Genomic DNA, 21,433 nt, shown 5'->3' with positions numbered 1-21,433 from the left:
CGTCTTTCTTGAGGAGTGATGTCCTGCTGGCACGGTTGAGTTTTCATTTATGTATCTATTTATTTATGAAGGAAGGTTGGAACATATTTATTTGAAAAACCACCGAGGAAATCCGAAGAAAGTCAGGTACTCCTAGGCCATTTCTACATGAGTGGTACTGCAACTGAAGATGTTCGACCTCAGTCCTAGTAGCACTAAGCGAAGGTAGTCGTCTGTAAGTTGCACTTTCAGAGATGTCCTCAGGTGTCGATGCCACCTTTCTATCATTATGTTCTTCTGGATAATATGGTGTGGTTTTGATGTGGTGTATGCTCATTGCAGTGGTAAAACACTTGAACAGATGACTTTCGAATTGTCGTCAGCGGTCTGCGGTAATGATTTTTGGTACGTCGAAATGAGGTATTCATGTGGTCAAGAAACTGTTTCGGCTGTTATGTCCTTAAGTGTGATTGCTTCTGTCCGTCGCGAGAAACGGTCTATAATACTGAGGAGGTAGCGATATCTTTGTGAGAGTGGTATTAGTCAACATTAATGTGGTTGAATCTTTTTGTTATTGGCGAGTAATGTCCAATTGCGCTGGTTCTGTGTCTCCAAACTTTGCTCTTCTGGTAATGTATGCATGCGAATGGCCAGTTCATGACATCCTTCTTCAGTGATGGCCAAACAAGACATTTTTGGACTAGTTCGATGGACCTTTGATCCATAGATGATATAAGTTTTAGAGGAATTTGCAAACTACCTGCCGATGTGGGGTCGCGGATACTTCTGGGACGATTCTCACATGAGCTCCATGCCGTTTGATTAAGTGAGTATCACTAAAAATCTTCATCACGCTTATAGCTTCAGAAATATCCTCGATGGTAAACGTTGGTGGTAGTAGTTACCAATGGAAGCGATTCGTGAACAAGCACTTGCTGCAATGTTTTATCTGCCACAGGTGAACAATAGGCTATGTAGGTTGTAGGCCTACTGGTTTGGTGTTTCATGAGTTATCTTTTACTCTCCAAAAATATTTATTTCACCGAGCTCGATAGCTGCAGTCGCTTATGTGCGGCCAGTATCGAGTATTCGGGAGATAGTGGGTTCGAACCCCACTGTCCGCAGCCCTGAAGATGGTTTTTCGTGGTTTCCCATTTTCACACCAGGCAAATGCTGGTGCTGTACCCTAATTAAGGCCACGGCCGCTTCCTTCCCATCCCTAGCCCTATATTGTCCCATCGTCGCCGTAAGACCTATCTGTGTCGGTGCGATGTAAAGCAACTTGCAAAATATTTATTTCTGGTTAACATGTAACAAAATGTAACATATAGACCTAACATGTGACGAAATAAGAAACTACGAATAATAATAATAATAATAATAATAATAATAATAATAATAATAATAATAATAATAATAATAATAATAATAATAATAATAATAATAACAATAATAATAATAATAATAATAATAATAATAATAGGCCTAATAATATTAATAATAATAATCATCATCATCATCATAAATATAGCTTAAAATCTTTGCTTGTAAGAACCTCCATAGGCCTAGTTGCATAAGGATGAAAGTTATTAAAGAGGTGAAAAAGAGACTATAATAAGATAAATGCTGGGAGTTACAGGCCTTTTCTTTTCTTTTGTGGTCCTTTGAGACAGTTCATTGTGTCTAAAGAGGTGTGTTGGTCACTTTCCAAATATTGACCGCCTATTGGAATAATCCACAATATCCGGGAACTGAGCACGAACACAGAGACCAGGCGAGACACTCGAAAGCGGTTTGAGTTGGGCCGTAGCAGGTAGACCGCAGGTGGGGCGTCTTAAGACGGTAGCTAAAATGGCCCAACGAGAGGACCTCAGCGACCCTTAGGCAGTTTCAAATCAAGACGCAGTAGTGTATCTCGCACAGGGCAAAAATATTTTACTCCCACGGTATTACGAGTTACGAAGGTAAACATATGTTTCAAGCTGGTATTGTTGTTCTCACTGCTTAACGAATGAGTTAGGTACTGAGTAGACTAGGTTTTTATTTTTACAAGTTGCTTTACATCGCACCGACACAGATAGGTCTTACGGCGACGATGGGACAATAAAGGGCTAGGAATGGGAAGGAAGCGGCCGTGGCCTTAGTTAGGGTGCAGCCCCAGCATTTGCCTGGTGTGAAAATGGGAAACCACGGAAAACCATCTTCAGGGCTGCCGACAGTGGGGTTCAAACCCACTATCTCCCTGATGCAAGCTCACAGCTGCGCACTCCTAACCGCACGGCGAACTCGCCCAGTAATGCAGATCTCAAAGTTATGATCACGATATCAATAGCCACGTAAAACTACGTGCTTTCCTTTTAATAATAGTATAATAATAATAATAATAATAATAATAATAATAATAATAATAATAATAATAATAATAATAATAATAATAATAATAATAATAATAATAATAATAATAATAATAATAATAATTGCTTTGGATGAATGGTCAGCGTCGATGCTTACGGTTCAGAGGATCCCGATTTCGGTTGTTGGACAGGTCGGGGATTTTCACCGTATCTGAATAACTCTTCTGGCCCAGGGACTAGTTGTTTGTCTCATTACACACCTCTTCATATAGGTAAGTTAGACTACACACACCATACCAAAATACCAACCACCACAGAAATCCGCAAGAGTGAATACTGTACATTCTTCCAGAAAGGATTGCTGTAACGAAGGGCATCCGGCGGTAAAAGGGTGCTACACAGTTCGCACTCTGGTCCACTCTTCAATACCAGGTGATTTCGTTGGGGTTCGATCCCATAACTACCGAGCTCGATAACTGCAGTCGCATAAGTGCAGCCAGTATCCAGTATTCGGGAGATAGTAGGTTCGAACCCCACTGTCGACAGCCCTGAAAATGGTTTTCCGTGGTTTCCCATTTTCACACCAGGCAAATGCTGGGGCTGTACCTTAATTAAGGCCACGGCCGCTTCCTTCCCACTCCTAGACCTGCCCTGTCCCATCGTCGCCATAAGACCTATCTGTGTCGGTGCGACTTAAAGCAAAAAAAAAAAAAATCCCATAACTTTGAGCATAGAAGGTGAATATACCTAACCAGCTACGCTACCCAGTCAATGTCCGGCTCCATGGCTATATGATTAGCGTGCTGGCCTTTGGTCACAGAGGTCCCGGATTCGATTCCCGGCAGGGTCGAGAATTTTAACCGTAATTGGTCAATTTCGCGGGCACGGAGGCTGGGTGTAGCCTATGTGTCGTCTTCATCATCATTTCATCCTCATCACGACGTGCAGACCGCCTACGGGCGTCAAATCAAAAGACCTGCATCTGGCGAGCCGGACTTGTCCTCGGTTACTCCCGGCACTAAGAGCCTTACGCCAGTTCATTTTTACCCAGTCGATTGACCAAGCTGAAATACCTAAAGCTGCTTATTTATTGATTTTATGCATGGATTCGGTAAGACTTGCCAACTATGCCAAGGTTTCCTATAGAGTGAAAAGGTCGAGACTGTCTGAGATAAGAGGACAAAGGTCGACTTCAAGTATGGTTCACAATCGATCTCCTACTATCCACAAGGTCATCTGGAATGAAGCAACATATCCGGTAGCGACACTTGATATTCCCACTGCAGGTTCCGCCTCCCGCAACCAGATGTCTACGCCTCTTGCATGCCACCAGAAGCTCTTGTAATGTAGTGAGATCATGTTACATAAACAGACTGTGATTACTTTAACAGCACTGGTATTTATTTGTCTCATATTAATAGTCGCATGTTGTGAAACCGCTGAGAGAAAGGATTTATTATTCAACTGGATAAAATGCATGTTCAAAAAAGTTATTTAAAAATTCCACAAATTTACAACATTCATCATAGGGAACTTTAGAAGCAAAAACTTAAGAATAACGTACCATTTTCATGGTAAGCGAGGTGTGCCTGAGCCGGAGTTTGCGTACGGTAGGGTGGCCAGTTCCTTTCTGCTCCTCCATTCCCTAACCCCTACCAACAGCGCGTGTCAACCAATCCAAATCTTGACCACGCCCAATGTTGCTTAACTTCAGAGAACTCACGGGATCAGGTGTTTCAACGCGGCTACGCCCGTTAGCCTATTTTCATGGTGGGGAACATTAAATACTTTTATCAACTTGTTATGCTTTCCTGGCCTTTGTTTAGCTAATTACCTGGGGTAGGCACAAAGATGTGGATTGGTCCCAGTTTTACGGTCAGATGCCCTTCCTAAAACTAACCCTATGTGGACGGATGTATTCACTATTAGGCTATGTGCCTTTATTGACAATGTGTTGAATGTAATGAAGTGTATGAAGACAATGGTATATGCATAGCCTTCGAGCTAGGGGAATTAACCAAACGGGACTAAAATCCTTGGCCTGGCCGAGAACTGAACCCAGAGGCACATGAACCGAAGGTCACTACGCTGACCATCCAGCCAAGGAGCCGGACAAGCGAATGACTGAACCAAACTTGTGATGAAATAAGTGGTGGTGACTGCTGTTTTATGGGACCAAGACACCCAAGCATCAGCCTTTCATTGTGACAATTAAGCAAAAAATAGGAATTGTTCTAACTCCTTAAAGAAATAAGATATCAGGTAAATATGGTAAAACTGTCTCCGTACAGGCCATGAAGGACCTTAGAAGAATAGAATATAAAGCCTTCCACTATTCGTAACTCGCCACAAAGTTATGTAGAGTTGTTAGCTCTATGCTCGGCCCCATTTGTTACAAGAAATAGATTTTTCTCCGGGTACTCTGCTTTTCCTTGCCATCTTTCATTCCAGCAACACTTTTCATTACCATTTCATTTCATCTGTCATTCATTAATCATTGCCCCAGAGGAGTGCGACAGGCTTCGACAGCCGGCACAGTTCGTAACCTCGCCGCTAGATGCGAGCTTCATTCTCCATTCCTGACCCAGTCGAATGACTGGAAACAGGCTGTGGATTTTCATTCATTTCTAGTGCAGGCTGATTGAACCCTAGGGCCCAGTGTCACTTCATGAGTGGAAATTTTGTATTTTTTTCCCCCTTTCCTGATGAGGAAATGAATCTAAGTCCTTGCAAATGAAACGAAGGTAGCCTATCGAGATAAAGGAAAAGTTACGAGAGCCATTACCTGATCTTCTCGGTGACGTGAACCTAATTCTATAAAAATCGGGAAAAATCTGACCAAATGAATTCGTATAGGAAACATAGAAAGCAGTAGCTTCGGAATAACGAAAAGCTGAGCCTTCACATTTTACACATACAGTAAGTCTCACAATGATTATTGAACTCTAGGCCTACCTGCGTGGTTCGGGTTGCGTAGCTATGAGCTTAGTAAAATTTGGCAGATAGTGGGTTCAAATCCCACCGTCAATAAGCCTGGGGGTTGTTTTCCGTAGTTTTTCATTTTAACACCAGGCAAATAGGCTATATTAATTATGGTCGTAGGCCTTTCCCATCCTTGCCTCGCCAAAAATTATGTATTAGTGGGAAGTCAAACCATTAGCAAAATAGAAGTTATTGTTATAGGCTATAGCCTATTATTAATATGTTCATAATTTAATTCGCAGTATTGCAGTGGGTCTATTTAATTTATTCTTCTGCATCTGTTTACCCTCTAGGGTCGGTTTTTCCCTCGGACTCAGCGAGGGATCCCACCTCTACCGCCTCAAGGGGAGTGTACTGGAGCTTCAGACACTAGGTCGGGGATACAACTGGGGAGGATGACTAGTACCTCGCTCAGGTGGCCTCACCTGCTATGCTGAACAGAGGCCTTGTGGGAGGATGGGAAGTTTGGAAGAGATGGACGAGGAAGAGGGAAGGAAGCGGCCGTGGCCTTAAGTTAGGTACCATCCCGGCATTTGCCTGGAGGAGAGGTGAGAAACCACGGAAAACCACTTCCAGGATGGATGAGGAGGGAATCGAACCCCCCTCTACTCGGTTGACCTCCCGAGGCTGAGTGGACCCCATTCCAGCCCTCGAACCACTTTTCAAATTTCGTGGCAGAGCCGGGAATCGAACACGGGCCTCCGGGGGTGGCAGCTAATCACACTAACCACTACACCATAGAGGCGGACCAATATTCAAATTATTTCGTAACGAAAAGGAACTAAAGGATGTCAGTCAAGTGTAGCCTACTGCCAGGTAGGCTGCTGTATGTTACAGTACATGGGTCCTGGTGAGAAAAGTGTGAAAGGGTTGTTCTTTTTCGACAACGCACTATTTCAGAGTTATCAAAAATTCCACAATCACACATTTATGAGTATTCTTAGGGAAGGCTAACTGAAGATCTTTTTGAGATGAGATTAGTTGGTTTTTGGAAGAAAAGAGAGATGTGTGATTTAATTCGTATTATAGACTATAGGCCTACTTAAAGCAGTTGTTGGACTCCATAATTGTAACCTATGCCCTATTCCCAAGGGATTAAACGTTTTTTTTAAAAACATTATTATTAATAATTTCGTCTATAGGACATTTGGCCATCAATAATGTACAATGATAAAAATTGTTACAGAAAATAGAAAGAAAAAGGGACAACAAGTTAAAAGACATATAGGCCCTACAATAACAGAACTGACCTGGAACAGAGCAAAGAAAGAAGCAAAACATACTTGAAATAAAGACACTTGTTCTTTAGATATTAACAACAATTTTTGTCAAGTAGGCCTATATTGCAATTTCACACGCAAGTCTCCAGTTGCCAGAAATAGCTGAATGTATGTGGGAAAGAACGCGAAGGTGCACAAGGGTAGCGAACAATTATCCGCGAAAGGATACAGTTCTACTGCAGTCGAAGATAATGGGGTTCACATCTCCAGTGTTTCTTGCGCTACACGGACATTGTGCTTATTGGAGGACTCCAATTCTGTTGAGGTGAGCGGGGAATGAGGAATTAAACGTTGACCAAGCCAAATCCAGCAGAAAAATTGGAATAAAATTGCCCGTCATAAGTACGCTAAGCAAGCAATAGGCTTTCGGTTCTTAAACACATCGCTCTATGTACAGCTTTAGAAAGTAGACTAAGAAAAGGGTATTCAGAAAATGTTCGAAATAGAGAAAAGTTTCATGTTATTACCTCAATAATGGGGCCGATGACCTATATGTTAGGCCCCTTTAAACAACAAGCATCATCATCATCATCATCATCATCACCACCACCTCAGTAAATCTTGATACTACAGATCAGATGACGTATTAATAGGACTAGGAATTTCAGCCTGTGATAGCCTTCCAGTAATTACTGGCTGCCTGGTGTCCATGATCGTTTAGGCGTTAAATTCTATATAGTTTGTCGCCGTGGTTAGCCGGTTAGAGTCCCGTTGGTTGAAGAAGAAAAATCTAATCAGAATTTTGACCGGCACGGTAGGAGAGGTGGTGGTATAGGCTACAATTTCTAATCACTCGATTGCGTGCCAAAAGCCTGGATTCAATTCCAAACCTGTCAGCTGTGTTCACATAGAGTGAGGGCATATGACGCTGCTGGTGGTGATTTATCCGTCGGAATGCGACGTACAGTCTCGGGCAAACCCCTTGGTGTTATTCGACAGAAGTAGGCTATGTGCCGGCACCGGGTTTCACTCCCTTCATACTATCATATATCACGCCATTCATTCAATCTTTTTTTAACTCCTCTGATAAGATTAGATTCATCTCACTTCATACCCTACCTCGCAGAGAAGCGGGGCAATGGTTGGACAGCCCAGTTTATAGGTTAGAATGCAAGCGAGTATCAAGTAGGCCCTACCTTCGGCCCGTTCTACGGTTGTGTAGGGCAGTAGCATAAACAGTAGTCTAGACTAGAGGTTAGGCCTATACCAGATCATACCTCAAATGCTATCTGCGTCGCGGCAGCTTGTAAGTACGGCACAAGTAACAGGTAGCCTACTACACCCTAAGCCACAAACATTAGTCGTGGAGACTGTGCCAGCTCTCTGAAACAGATGCATATTCATAATTAAACTGTTCACCATGCAGTACTTATAATCAATATTTAACTAACGAACAATTGCACTACCATTTCGAAACTTCGCAACAGCATCTCGGTTCGCAAGAATCATTGCGGATGGAGTAGATGTTTATTGTCAGGCCTTCAGACTTGAGATGGGCGCATGCGCAATCCTTACCCCGCAATCACGCGACTTCTCGTCAGACAACCATAGTAGGGCCTATCTAACTTATGTAAAACACTTCTGAGGATACTTGACACTTGATATCTGTGTGCGTCCTAACCTATTCCAAGACAAAACCCTGATGCCTACCAAGCGACTGTTGTTAAAGGCGAAGGCTTGCAGTTTACGAGATGATACGTGGTCAGCGCGAACAATCCTTACGGGCGTTATTGTCAGTTCTCTACTCCCGGTTCGCTATCTCACCGGCAGACAAGTCCTCAATTATTGTTCTCACGTAGGCTGAGTGGACCTCGAACCATCCCTCAGATCCAGGTAAAAATCCCTGACCTGGACGAAAATCGAAATCGTTAACACTGGGCCTAATGAAATATCTGACTTATTTAGACTTATAAGACAAAACTCGACTAAACTGGTGCTAGTATTCCTTACATCCAGAAGGAAATGCCTTAATTTTATCTGCTCTGCTTTCCATAATTGGGATGTATGATTAGCTATATTTTTTGAGGGAGGGATACATTTAGTTTCGGAAGGTTAAAGAGCACTGCTTTGAACAGCTGTGTGCATGTAAAGGTAATGGGCTAGTCGGCTATCATCTTGTCACTGCTCTACTCCACCCGACTTCTTCCTCACTAACAATGCCTGAGAAGTGTACAAATAGGAGGAGAGTTGTCACCGTGACAGATAACGGAACAGTTGAATGACATGAGGCGCTTCCTGCGACCCTCGAGCACGAAGCACAAACAGTGCCCGCCTACGACCGCAGCACTCATTATATCATGGAGAGCTCCACTCGTAAGTATATGGTACAGTATTTAACTCGGAGTGCGCCTCAGCTCACGAAAGGAATTTTACTGTAAATTACTGTTGATTTCAAGAGTGGAAAATTGGAAATGAATTAACGTGTGTGACTACTCATTTAAATATGATGGGCCGATGAATAGTCGCCTTATGACGACAATGGGATAGGGCAGGTTTGGGGCTGGGAGGGAAATAACCGTGGCCTTAATTAAAGTACATCCCCAGCATTTGTCTAGTGTCAAAATGGGAGAACATGGAAAACCATATTCAGAGCTGCCGAAAGTGGGATTCGAACCCACTGTCTCTCGAATGCAAGCTATCAGCTTCGCGGCTCGTACCACGCAGACAACTCGCCCGGTAAACAGTAAAGTCTCTCAACTACTATATTATGAGATAGAGAAATCGGTAGTACGTCATTTCCTCAATATCGATCTGCGAAAGTGACCTGTGAGTAGGCCTATAGCCTACATTAGGCCATAATACGGTCAAACTATCGTAGCATTAAAATAAAAAGCATGCCGCAAAAGCTACAGTCTACTTTTAAGCATTTGATTGCTAGTACAAGAAAGCCTGCAAATGCTGCAGGGCCAGCAATCAGCGTTACGACATCTTCTGCATTCGTAACCAGCTTCGCTGCTTCTCTTGTCAAACATAATCCTCAGTTTGACTCACGAGGCCGAGTGAACTCCGTTTCAGCCCCACGTCCAGAATTGAAATACCTGAACTAACCGGGAAATGAACTTGGGGCCTCCGAGTAAAAGCCAAGCACGCTGATTGTTGTTTTTAGAGGAAGTACAACTAGACAACCATCCTTTTTCAACACTAATCATATGGTGAAAGTGACTCTTCGTATAATGAGGATTTCGATAAAATTAGATGAGTTTAGTATAATTTAAAACAATTTATAGGTTCATCCATTTTTCACCGTGTGTGTGTGTGTGTGTGTGTGTGTGTGTGAGAGAGAGAGAGAGAGAGAGAGAGAGAGAGCCTCCACATTTTTATTATTTACACCCATGCATATGGCGACATCTAACAAAAAGTGTACATCAACATCCTCACCCCTTCCAGAAGCCCTTCGGGTATCCGTTGTTTTTTTCTGATGACGTGTCAGACCCACTTGTTTCAGCAAATACAAGAAATTTCCACGCGACCTCATATGAAAAACAACAGTTTTCCATACGGCTTAGTTCTAACCTTACGCTGTAGTTTCTTAGTTCGTTTTTTACAATGTTAACCCGACTCAACACACACTTGACTTCTGTATTGAATGAGGGAAAGTTAGGCCCGAAAGAACAGACGAGACCAATTCTAATTAGGAATATTCTACTACTTACCAGAAATCATTCGTGGAGGACATATTTATCTACTTCTGAAAACTTATATTCCTCCACTGATTTTCAGTTTTTTCAACACTCTCTCAAATTCTAAAGATCAGTCTGTGGTAGGCTCTTCAACAGTCTTTAAACATTCTCACTTAGTAGTGACATGTTTCTGAGAATTTCAAAGTTGTTAGGCAGCCGATTTTGAATTTTCTGAATTTTTTAAAAATGTTCATACTTTTCTCCTTGGTGTCATGTGACAAATTGGAATTTTTCATTTCATTCTCAACTGAATTATGAAAATATGTTAGGCCTATGCAGATAAGGGAAACGAATGGAGAAAAAGTCGAATCAGATTTTGTTACCATTGAAAAAAAAAATGAAATGGCGTATGGCTTTTAGTGCCGGGAGTGTCCGAGGACGTGTTCGACTCGCCAGGTGCAGGTCTTTTGATTTGACGCCCGAAGGCCACCTGCGCGTCGTAATGAGGATAAAATGATGAATACGACACATACACCCAGCCTCCGTGGGAGCGAAATTAACCAATGATGGTTAAAATTCCCAGCCCTGCTGTGAATCGAACCCGGGACCCCTGTGACCAAAGGCCAGCAAGCTAACCAGCCATGGAGCCGGACTTTGTTACCATTAATGTAAGTTATTTCACAAAACGCCCAAACTAGAAATATTAAAACCTGTCACTACAATGAATATCGCAATAAAATCGTCCAAAGTAAATATGGCAAGAAGTGGCCCAGTTAAGAAAAGATAGGGACCAAAATGCAATTAGTGGATTTTTTGAAAATTTGTAGTCAATTTAATACTCGAAATAGTCATATCTGGTCACATAGTGGCAAAATTGGCAACCCTAACAGTGACCTTTGCAAAAGCTGGCAACATTGTTGGTATTGGAAGGGGCGGAGGGAAATTCAGGGTGGGGACAATGATCGCGGAACACCAGTAGCAAGGAGACGGGCTAGAGCGCCTGCGCAGTCGCTAACATGCAAACACACGTGTGGACCAGTAGCCGAGCCAAGACAGCCCACCCCCAACTGGAGGTGCGGCTACTGGGCATCTGATGCTTAAAAAAATGGAGACTTCGATTTGAGGAAAATTGAATAAAGTATGATCTCATGTATTTGAAAATACAAAAAGGTTCCTTTCCGTGAATGGTCATGAACCAACAGACCAAGAGATAAATTAATTATGGTTTCTAATTACTTAAGATCTGTAACAAAATCCACAGCGCTACTGAATTTTCTTGGAGCTTCCTAGTCAGCAGGTTTATATGAAAATTTCGAAGATGTTAGCTAAATAACATATCTTACGCACGTAGCTGAAAAAAACATCAGCTGATCTATGACACAATAGCCTCACGTGGAGGGAATTAGTCTACTACTGTCCAACGGCACTGATCGTCACATTATCAACCTGATGATTCCAGCACCATTACAGAAAGTTGAGTTGATTTAAATCATGGAATTTCTTGTTAGAATCACCTCTCGGTTGTTTTCACGAGGATGGAGTTGAGCGTAAAGAAATGTTAGAAGAAGTTGCAATCGAACCCGGGATAATCTGAACAGGCAGTTGCGGCTGCCACTGACTGTAGTGGCTTAAACACTACCTTTTCACGTTTATGTGGAGTCGGCAGAGTGCCCAGGCTCAACGTAGGACTTGGCCGACTTTTAAGACAGGACGCCCTTCCTGCCAACATGAGCTAGTAAAATTACCATCGGAAGTTACCGGGAATCGAACTTAGGAGCTGAGTGGCTAGACCATTGTGTTAGTCCATCTCTCATTTTCCTTCAACTAATATTTTTCTTCCTGATTTTTCTCCAGTTTATTGGGGTTGGAACGTAATGTATATTTTGGCCCAGTTTTACGGCAGGGTACCCTTCCTGACACCAACCCATTCGTGCAGGAATGTATTCACTATTGCGTGTCTCTATGGTGGTTGGTGGTGTGATGTGCCGTACGTGTCAAAAGATTAATTTTATGAGGATACTTATGTATCAAATACTGAAGATGTTACAGACGTAAAAATTGGTATTTGGATCTCCTGTAAAAGTAAAGGTACACGCATAATTTGTTTTCTGAAAATACACTTAAGGGGAAGTGTTAAAGGGGGCGAATTTTTAAAATGAGCAAATCTACAATATATCAAAAACTTACCACATATTACAGACATGAAAATTGGTATTTTTAATCTTTTAAACATATAGTAACACGTATTTTTGTTTCGGAAAAAGCACTTAACGGGTGGGGGTTGTAAAAAGGGCTGTAAAAGGGGATGAATTATTTTAATGAGGATACCTACTTATATCTCAATTACTGAAGATGACACAGACTTTAAAATTTGTATTTGAAATCTTCTCTTATAAAAAGAAACACGTGTTCTTAATGGGGAGAGGGATATAAGGAACTGAAAACTTGAATTCTTTTTTGAGGATACTTATATCTCAAAAACGAAGGATATTCCGGACGAGAAAATTGGTATTTGGAATCTCCTTTAAAAATAAAGACACACGGATTTTGTGGCGGGAGAGGGGGTATGGAATCAACTTAAGGGGGTGTAAAAGTAGTTGGATTATTTTTATGAGGATACAAATAAGAAGTGGACTTAAAACAATATACCTTTAAGGGGGTTTTGTCTGACGGTGAGGAATGATGCCAAAAATATGCATTTATAAAACCATTTGAATTATGAAGTTAAAATTCCAAATGATATCCTAGGCGTTAAATAACAGAAAGTTTGAAACAAATGTAACCGCTCAGACAATTAAATAGGGTAAAGATCCGAAAACAAATATATTCATTCCTTCCTCCAAAACGGTTTAACGTACGAAGACAACATTCCTATTTCAAATCCTAAGCATGAAATAAGAAATAATTTTTAACGTTACAACCCTAAAGTGTTAAATGAGGTTAGCTCCATAAACGAAATTATTCATCCCTCCAAAACTGTTTGACGTACAAAGTTGTAATTTTACGAGAAGGGTGCTCTTTTATGTCATAGGTGTAAAATACCATATACTTCAAAATATTTCTCCCCTAAGGGGTTTTGATGGCGGTTGACCCTCAGAAACACAATATCCATTCCTCTGAAACCCTTTCAGGCACTAGGTTATTTTTTATGAATGTTGGTCTTCTAGGCCTATACTCTAATTGTTAATAAATATCTAAAGACAATCACCCTTTAAAAAGTATTCATTCCTCCATTACTGTTCGACGTACAAAATGAAAATTTCACAGGTTGGTCGCTTTTACATCCCAGATTTTAAACAAGATAGGGTTTAAACATTCAAATTCTTCCGTAGGCCTATGGGGTTCAAATGAGTGTTAGATCAGAAAATAAATAATCATTTCCCCAAAAACGTTTGACGTTCGAACTGCGGGTGTAAGCTTCGCTGACAGTGGGCTCACCAAAATGTAAAATTTTCAATAATAATTTTCAGTTTAAAGCCGTAGCGAAGCACGGGTATCTTGCTAGTGCTGAATAATGTGTTTGTTCCTTTCTTACGTGCAACTTAGTAAAATCTGTAACGAAGCATGAGATTGAACTGTATCCTGTGTCAGCTAACTGCTACGGTGCATTTTATTGTATCAACGCTGACGCTTCTTGTTTAAAGGAGCCTAACATCTAGGTCATCGGCCCCGTTTTATTGTACCATGCCAACATTCCGAAACAGTCAGAAGTGATTTAATTTCATCAATCTCTATTTCTTTTCAATCCCTTTACCCTCCAGGGTTGGTTTTACCCGCGGTCTCAACGAAGGATCCTATCTCTACCGACTCAAGCGCAGTGTCCTGGAGCGTGAGACTTTGGGTCGGGGGTACAACTGGGAAGGAGGACCAGTACTTCGCCCAGGCGGCCTCACCTGTTATGTTGAACAGTGGCCTTGTGGGAGGATGGGAAGATCGGAAGGGATAGACAGGGAAGAGGAAAGGAAGCGGTCGTGCCCTCAAGTTAGATATCCCGGTATTCGCCTCCATTGCATTAGGCCTACATTAATGCGACTGTCACATCTAGTCATTAGTAAAGTCTGCCATCAACAGGAGGCGTTTTATTTTAATTGAAGACGTGAAATGACATCATTTGACAAAGTTTAACTGTGCAGTGCTGGTGTAGAATATTAGACTGCAGCATCTTCGAAGAATATGAACATGGTCCACCCACGCACAGTAATGGGCACGTAACCTATTGCGGCTGTTTATCCTGATAGCCAAAAGTTTTGGTTGATGCCTTTGCAGCTTTTTTTCTCACCTCACAGGTTTCGAATCCGATAAGTTATAAAGTTTCCTTATTGCGGATGAGAACCACCTTGGAGGATAATCTGAACATTTTCCCGAGATGTATTTCGATTGAATGAGTTCAGAGACACTGGCTGTTCAGGGTACCGTAGCTTAGAATGACCGTATGAAGGTCACTCAAAAATAGGAGTTAAAAGAAGCCTCATTCAGCTACATCATGGACCCATTATTTAGTCGAATAATGATTACGCTATCAAATTTCCAATGTTCATCACTCCAGTAGTAGAACGGAAGTTTGTTCAAATAGGTTCTAGTATTGACTCAGGTCTAGAATTGACACTTTCGTTGTTTCCCTTCAGGCCAAGAGCAAGGTCGTATACCTCTATTTTTTACTGTGTTAAACAACAACCGTCACATTTTGCAAAGGAGCGTGATGACTGGTTGGGACTGTAACTAGCTTCTCACTGAGGTGGCCGTGGCTCGAGGGCAAGTACGATTTTTAAAATGAAAATTAAGTCCCTGTGGTTCGGATTTCATGTAAAAGTGAAGGTCTCGTGAGCATGATCAAATATTAACAGTCACTGAAACTACAAGCTTGCTGCAATCCTGTACCATTCGATCGAACCATGATTTTTAACGAACGCTGTAGTCGAATCAAGTGATAGAACTGACAAAGAAGATGCTGATGAACAAGGCTGTAGGCTCAGTAGCGAATTATTCTGGCATATCCTTCCTCCCACCCTCTGTTAGAGAGTAGTCAACAGTGCTGGATGTTGTGTCTACTGTAGCCTATTTCGCAACTTACTTCGCTTGCCGCGAATCGGGTCCATTTCGAATTAAAATAATAGGCATTCTTATTAAGGCTTATCCTGTTTGGTGGTTTCTGTTGTTTTTGTTGATGCTGCTGCTGCAGTTTGAAAGTCTTGCAATATCGTAGTCCCAATAGCCTTTTATAAATGTTACTTAATGTGTACTAAGCGAATTGGCCACACGGTACGATCATGTGTAGCTTACCTTAATAAAGGCCACAGCTCCTAGTTTTCCCAGTCCTAGCCCTTTCATATCCTACCGTCGATGAAATCCTCTGTGGGTTAATGTGACGGTAAACACTAGCAAATTATAAAACCGCGTAAATAATGAAAGCATTGTGTCATTATCATGTCTTTTAAATTCATTTCAATAGTTTTTGTATGCAGATTCAATTTTAAAAATGCTTTTGTTTTTTGCATTTTCAGTAAAATCACAGCAGAAAAGGTGACAACGACTGAAAGCCCAAGCTAACTAAGAACTTTTTAACTCCACGTACTGTAAGTATTATTCTTTTCCAAAAATTTCTTATTAACATTGAATGTGTGATAGTTTACAGATCTGATTAGTCTAACAACTAATTTTTAAGTAGCCCAATAATCTGCTGTGGATGTGTTTTAATGCTTCATTTATCAAACTAGTTGTATGCATTCTGGAAGTTCTTTCTTGCCTGTCTTGTACAACAATTATGTTACCAGTTAAACGGTACGGCCTACAATGGAAATTTACGTTTGATGAGATTGGCTGTGTAAAATCTGCTTTGTAATTTATGGGTATGTCCAAGGTAGAGATTTGACATCAATAGCCTATAGGCCTAGGCATATTATGCGCAACTTACCAAGACCACGACCTTAACATCACTTTTTAAGGCAATTCGAGTCTTCTGTGGTAGTGAAGCATTTTCCCAAAGATCTACAGATTATAAATGTAAACATACCTCTAAAGTAAATCAGTCTTATCCATGAAATGGCGTACGGCTTTTAGAGCTGGGAGTGTTCGAGGACATGTTCGGCTCGCCAGGTGCAGGTCTTTGATTTGACTCCCGTAGGTGACCTGCGCGTCGTGATGAGGATGAAATGATGACAACACATACAACAGCCCCTGTGCCAGCAAAATTAACCAATGATGGTTAAAATTCCCGACCCTGCCGGTAATCGAACCCGGGACCCCTGTGACCAAAGGCCAGCATGCTAACCATTTAGCCATGGAGCCGGACAGTCTTACTCGCACATACCATTAACTCATTTTATGAGATGATGAAGTAGGCTATAGGTAAGTTATTTATCTTTGTTGATTATTTTTACCAATACTTTGCCTGCTAAATGGTGTGACTGTTCTATTGTGGCTGGCCGCCAAACCCATGTAGGCCTACAACTCTTCAATGCACTTTTCTTCCCGTCTTGTCCCATAGTTTCCATTGTCAGTACCTAGATCTTAATCGCCTGCTGGTATTGTTTTCTATCAGCGTCTCTTAAGAGGAGATCCTACGAGAACCTACTAAATTTATATATATATATATTTTTTTTTTGCAATTTTAGTCCTATCTAGGCTACACGAAATTTGAGTAGGCCTAGTTGATTAGGCTAATATGGCTCTAATCAAGGAAGTGTTAACATTTTTCCCAAATATAACAAATATACCCGAAATTACGGCATTTAAACATATCCCAGGTGAAATAATTTTCGGTTTATTATTTTGAAACGTTGTAGTTAACCTACTACATCTTATAGGTTAAAGAATAATTGAAAAATATTGTAGGCCTCTTTCTGGTGCCAGTATATTACGTATAATTTTAGCAACGTTCTTATTGGACTAACATGTGGTAATTCATGATTAAATTGGACTTTTTCCTATCTAAACACAAAATATGTCTGAAAGTTACCAACTGTTATTAAAGAGGAAACTACATTTCTTTTTACGTTGTACCTACTTTGGGAGGTATTGGGCAACAATGGGGTAGGAAAAGGCTAGGACTTGAAAAGAAGCGACTGTGGCCTTAATTAAGTTACAGCCCCAACATGTTCCTGGTGTGAAAATGGGAAACCACGGAAAACTATCCTCAGGGCTGATCATACTGGGATTCTAACCCACCATCTCGCAAATGCTAGTTACAGCTACACCGTCCGAACCGGTAGCCAACTCGCTCGCCAGCTGTGTGAATGCATAGGCCTATGTGTCAAATTTATAGGCATTCACATCAAAACTGTTGCGTAGGGATCATTTTGCTATCTAACTTATAAAGATATGCTTTCCATTAATTTATACTGACCGGGCGAGTTGGCCGTGCGCGTAGAGGCGCGCGGCTGTGAGCTTGCATCCGGGAGATAGTAGGTTCGAATCCCACTATCGGCAGCCCTGAAGATGGTTTTCCGTGGTTTCCCATTTTCACACCAGGCAAATGCTGGGGCTGTACCTTAATTAAGGCCACGGTCGCTTCCTTCCAACTCCTAGGCCTTGCCTATCCCATCGTCGCCATAAGACCTATCTGTGTCGGTGCGACATAAAGCCCCTAGCAAAAAAAAAAAAAAAAATACTGAAAGAAAGACTCGTATTAATAATTTCTCATTCATAATTAAGATCGTCGAAATGAGGCACCTCATCTCATTGCCTTTTTTTCTTTTTCAAAATGTAAACGAGCACATTCAGTTCTTTTGCATTTTTCTGCCTTTAGACATTCTCCAGCGATTATGTAATTTTGTTTACGCAGTCTCGCTAGGAAGCCGCACTCGACAGCGGGCCGGCTTGTGGCTCGCTGAGCGTTGCTGCCTCAGTGGCAGCCGCCAGACCTCCAGTCGCCGAGTACCAAGCCAACCGCTCCAAACTTCAGGGCTCGGAAGCGGCCAAAGCCGTTTCAATTTCTGAGAAGCAGATCACTTCAGCCAGCTACCCGTACAATCTGAACGAAGTCCCAATTTCGAACGAATTGAGTGTTTCTTGTTATATTATAGGTTTAATTATAGACTATTGTAGGCCTAACTAAGAAAACTTTCAAAAACACAGGCGAAATCTAAACGGCTTTGTGGAACCTTTAAAAATAGCCGCACATATAAAAAGGAATATACGCTATATCACCAGGGTCACATGTGGATTTGACCCTGTTTTAGAGCCGAAAGCCTTCCTTACGCCACCCGTATGTGGAAGATTGTAGCCTATCATTATTCCGTAGTTCTATGGTGGTTGGTAGTGTGGTGTGCTGTGTGGCTTCGAAAGTTTCTTTTTCATCTTCCTGACGGGGAATTAAATCCACGTCCTTCCGGGTGAATCGAGCACGCGTTTACCTGCCTCAGCGAGCAACTCCTTTCAGTAATAATAATAATAATAATAATAATAATAATAATAATAATAATAATAATAATAATAATAATAATAATAATAATCTGGTTTGTATTTTAATTTTAGGACTTTAGGAATTGTAGTCTTTGTATATCTAGGCTACCTTTTAGTCCCGTGTCTTGATACGCGGTCGGGGATGAGGTCAGATTAATTTATATGCCATATTTAAGGCCGGATGCCCTTCGTCTCGCCAACCTCAGTTGAGAGCTAATGGAGATGAAATGAATGATGGCGAATTAAATTGGGTTAGGAAGTGGAAGTGATCATCTGTGGCTGTGAATGTATAGGAACTGTCCCGGCACTTTCCTGGAAGTGAAAAATTGGAAACCACAGATAATCATTCTCAGGACAGCCGACGGTGGGATTCGAACCCACGCGTCTCCCGAATGCATTGCTTGGCGCCATAGCCGCAGTGCGTTTACACGCGCGGACACTCCGCTGTGTGGATGACTTTAGGAAATAAACTCAGAAATTTTAATCCCTCGCTCTTCTGCTGTTCTTTATTTGTTTCACATCTTTGCCCCAGTTTATTGAGGTTGACACATAACGCGGATATGGTCCAGTTTTACGTCCGGATGCCCTTCCTATCTCAACCTTACGTGGAGGGATGTATTTTATTCACTATTCTGTATTTCTATGGTTGTTGGTAGATTGATATGTGTAGGTCTATAGGCCTATGAAGAGATGTGTATTAAGACGAAGACAAACACACTCAGCAGACTACGCAATTCCTTGCCCCGGCCAGAAATCGCACCCCGGTCCTTCTGAACAGAAGGCTACTACTCTGACCATTCGGCGTAAGAGCCAGACTATTATCTATCTGCACTATTCTACTAATTATCGTTTTATTTATTCTTTCCTTTTTTATTTTTTGACTCACAGCCTGAAAGTGATATGATTAATAATAATTCTCTCCGAATCAAATGGTAAACCACGTAACACACTATCGTTAACAAAATAGACCTAAATATCTGGAAATAAATTTTCAATTTATTAGGTTATGTTCAGTAGGTCTGCATATAGACTAGTAGGCCCACTGGTGTCCGGTTGGACATTTTTGCTCCATACTTAACATCTTTTTAATATGTAAGTGAAAATAAATTAATTTCGTGTGGCTATTTCTAGCCGAGTGCAGCCCTTGTAAGGCAGACCCTCCGATGAGGGTGGGTGGCATCTGCCATGTGTAGGTAACTGCGTGTTATAGTGGTGGAGGATAGTGTTATGCGTGGTGTGTGAGTTGCAGGGATGTTGGGGACAGCACAAACACCCAGCCTCGGGCCACTGGAATTAACCATTGAAGGTTAAAATCTCCGATCCGGCCGGGAATCGAACCCGGGACCCTCTGAACCGAAGGCCAGTACGCTGACCATTCAGCCAACGAGTCGGACGATATGTAAGTTATTAGGCCTATAGCCTATGTTTAAGTGAACACAACCTAATAAGCTAACCACAAAGCGGTCGCAAAAATAAAATTTTCATCAAAATAAAAAAATGTTCCGGCTGCGTACGCCGCTATCTGAAATGCCTCTACACTTACTGCAAGGTTTAATACTTCAGATTATTCCTATATAGAGCAGTGTATGTAAACCTAAACTTATAAGGGTCAATATTTCCCGGACAAGACTCTTACATAGCTTAGGCCCAGCTGTTCTTACAGACACTACAACACATTAGACCTACTGAGCTGTCTTGCTGGGACGGAAAGTGTAACGAAAAAGGTAGACTAACTATACAGAACTAACAGTGCCTGCGGCTCCACCCGCGTTCAAGTCAGACTTGACTATATTTGTATAATGTTTGCTTAACTTCGCACCGACACAGATAGGCTATGTCTTATGGTGACGATGGGATAGGAGATGGCTAGGAGTGGGAATGAAGCAACCATGGCCTTAATTAAAGTACAGCCCCAGCATTTTCCTGGTGTGGAACTGGGAAACCACGGAAAACTATCTTCAGGGCTGCCGACAGTGGAGTTCGAACCCATTATCTTCCGAATGCAAGCAGATAGCTACGTGACCCAAACCGCACAGGCACTTGCTCGGTGACTATATTTGTGCACTGTTGGTAACTGTCCAGTATTAACTAACTCCTGATAATCCTCCCTGTCAAGTTTCATGTCTCCCCTCGGCGTCCTCATCAATTAGTAGGCGTATTCCAAAGCTGTAGCCAGAAAACAGTACATTTCCGTTTGTTTCGGCCACATTCTTTAATTAGGCCTACCTCTACCTTCCACCTCAATAATAATTAATAAAAAGTAACTAATTTCACCCTTAACCTCTCAGCTGTACCCTACTCGACGTCCAAATATCCTGGGTAACATGCTTGTAATGCTCCTTTATAACGTGCAATTTATGGCAAACCATTAGAGTTACAAAATCAATGTGTTATACTAGGGCCTATGCATATAGGCCCCTATGTAGATTGTAGCAAATTTATTTACAAATCCTGTACTTATATTTATTTTTGATAATAATAATAGGCCTAATTTTTTATTGGATAACGAATGGAAAATTAATAGGTTTAGGAAGAAAGTGCATATAAACCTTTTTGTAGAAAACTGAATTCTAAGTAGGACCTGCATCTGGTGGAATCGAATTTTAGTAGGACTAAAAATTTAGGCAGCGTATTCACTTTTAAAGGTCCCAGACACACAATTTTTCCGATTTCTTCTACTTGTTATTTTTTTAAACTGCCTGCTCCCTGGATAACCTAATATTTTTATACTGTGTAGTATCGGTATAGGCTAGTTTAATAATCTCGTAGAATGATGAAAGAATTTCTGAATAGGCAAGACTGGTTGAGATGGCCCTCA

At 41.5% G+C, this 21,433-nt stretch overlaps 1 protein-coding gene across 1 annotated transcript in view; it reads left to right on the top strand.

Moving 5' to 3' along the window:
- Positions 1-21,433, top strand: part of drm (drumstick) — a 195,008-nt gene that overhangs the window by 56,210 nt on the left and 117,365 nt on the right. Inside the window, exon 2 of the mRNA XM_067150594.2 lies at positions 15,717-15,788. The gene's annotated coding sequence lies outside the window, so the exon portion shown is untranslated. The remainder of the gene's footprint in view (positions 1-15,716; positions 15,789-21,433) is intronic.

This window comes from Anabrus simplex, chromosome 1 (genome assembly GCF_040414725.1).
Source record: "Anabrus simplex isolate iqAnaSimp1 chromosome 1, ASM4041472v1, whole genome shotgun sequence".
In the NCBI taxonomy this organism is placed as follows: Eukaryota; Metazoa; Arthropoda; class Insecta; order Orthoptera; family Tettigoniidae; genus Anabrus; species Anabrus simplex.
The sequence above is the reverse complement of the archived record's forward strand: the minus strand, read 5'-3'. Positions and strand labels throughout refer to the sequence as shown.